The 2,150-nt window shown below is 56.7% G+C and overlaps 1 non-coding gene across 1 annotated transcript in view; it reads right to left on the reverse strand.

Annotated features, from left to right (window-relative positions):
• LOC125798727 (18S ribosomal RNA) overlaps positions 1-1,782 on the reverse strand; it is a 1,863-nt gene extending 81 nt beyond the window's left edge. Inside the window, exon 1 of the ribosomal RNA XR_007437526.1 lies at positions 1-1,782. This exon is cut by the window's left edge and continues 81 nt beyond it. This is a non-coding gene — a ribosomal RNA (18S ribosomal RNA).
• Positions 1,783-2,150: the final 368 nt, after the last annotated feature.

The raw sequence follows: 2,150 nt of genomic DNA on the forward strand, positions 1-2,150 counted from the left end.
TCAGCACAGCACCAAGGCCCCGCGAAGGAGCCCCGGCGTGGCCGATCCGAGGACCTCACATAACCATCCAATCGGTAGTAGCGACGGGCGGTGTGTACAAAGGGCAGGGACTTAATCAGCGCGAGCTGATGACCCGCACTTACTGGGAATTCCTCGTTCATGGGGAATAATTGCAATCCCCAATCCCCGTCACGAACGGGTTTAAGCGGATTACCCGCGCCTCTCGGCGTAGGGTAGGCACACGCTGGCCCGGCCATTGTGGCGCGCGTGCAGCCCCGGACATCTAAGGGCATCACAGACCTGTTATTGCTCCATCTCGCGTGGCTATACGCCACTGGTCCCTCTAAGAAGTTAACCGCGACCGCGGGGGGCCGCGTAACTATTTAGCACGAAGGAATCTCGTTCGTTATCGAATTAACCAGACAAATCACTCCACCAACTAAGAACGGCCATGCACCACCACCCACAGAATCGAGAAAGAGCCATCAGTCTGTCAATCCTTTCCGTGTCCGGGCCGGGTGAGGTTCCCCGTGTTGAGTCAAATTAAGCCGCAGGCTCCACTCCTGGTGGTGCCCTTCCGTCAATTCCTTTAAGTTTCAGTTTTGCAACCATACTCCCCCCGGAACCCAAAGACTCTGGTTTCCCCGCACGCTGCCCGGCGGGTCATGGGAATAACGCCGCCGGATCGCGGGTCGGCATAGTTTACGGTCGGAACTACGACGGTATCTGATCGTCTTCGAACCTCCGACTTTCGTTCTTGATTAATGAAAACATTCTTGGCAAATGCTTTCGCTTTCGTCCGTCTTGCGCCGGTCCAAGAATTTCACCTCTAGCGGCGCAATACGAATGCCCCCGGCCGTCCCTCTTAATCATGGCCCTGGTTCAGGAAACCCACAAAATAGAACCGGAGTCCTATTCCATTATTCCTAGCTCAGGCATTCAGGCGAGTTTGGTGCCCGCTTTGAACACTCTGATTTTTTCAAAGTAAACGCTCCGGACCCCTGAGGACCGGACACCCAACCAAGGGCATCCGGGGGGCGCCGGGAGGCAGGGTCTGGGACAGGCGGTAGCTCGCCTCGCGGCGGACCGCCAGCCCACTCCCGAAGTCCAACTACGAGCTTTTTAACTGCAGCAAATTTAATATACGCTATTGGAGCTGGAATTACCGCGGCTGCTGGCACCAGACTTGCCCTCCAATGGGTCCTCACCCATGTGTTTAGGATACGTTCATTCCGATTACAGGGCCTCGAAAGAGACCTGCATCGTTATTTTTCGTCACTACCTCACCGTGTCGGTAATGGGTAATTTGCGCGCCTGCTGCCTTCCTTGGATGTGGTAGCCATTTCTCAGGCTCCCTCTCCGGAATCGAACCCTGATTCCCCGTTACCCGTGGTCACCATGGTAGCCCCCTATGCTACCATCGACAGCTGATAGGGCAGACATTCGAATGAGACGTCGCCGCCGCGGTGGGCGCGCGATCGACCCGAGGTTATCTAGAGTCACCAAAGGGCCGGGGGAAACCCTCGCGGGTCCCCCCGGGTGGGTTTTGGGTCTGATAAATGCACGCATCCCGGCCCCCCCGAGAGAGGACCGGTCAGCGCTCGTTTGCATGTATTAGCTCTGGAATTACCACAGTTATCCGAGTAACGTGTGGAGCGATCAAAGGAACCATAACTGATTTAATGAGCCATTCGCAGTTTCACTGTACCTTCCGTGTGCACTTAGACCTGCATGGCTTAATCTTTGAGACAAGCATATGTTACTGGCAGGATCAACCAGGTTGCTGCGAGTGGTTTTTGTCACAGAAAAAACCATTGGTTCTTAGAGGGGAGAGGGATCGGCCCCGTACCGTCCGAAGACCCCCCGGGGAGGGGGGGACGGGCGGGGAGGCTCGTCCGAGCTCACCCCTCATTGCTCCCAGTGGAAATTAGTGTGGCAACTCCGCTGCGCGAGTTCCCGCTTGCTTCGGGGATAACAAGGAAACGCTCGTTCCGAAACCGGGGGTCCGGAGCTTTTTGAAGCCGGGTGCTGGAGCTCGGTTGGGCGCGAGGACCACCCGAGGCATCCGAGTCCGACGGCTCCGGGCCGACCGGTTATCGTGTTAGGGCAGATTGATATATAGACGGGCCGTCTACGACTCCCTCGGATAG

The sequence above is a fragment of the Astyanax mexicanus genome, unplaced genomic scaffold, assembly GCF_023375975.1.
Source record: "Astyanax mexicanus isolate ESR-SI-001 unplaced genomic scaffold, AstMex3_surface scaffold_82, whole genome shotgun sequence".
NCBI classification, from domain to species: Eukaryota; Metazoa; Chordata; class Actinopteri; order Characiformes; family Acestrorhamphidae; genus Astyanax; species Astyanax mexicanus.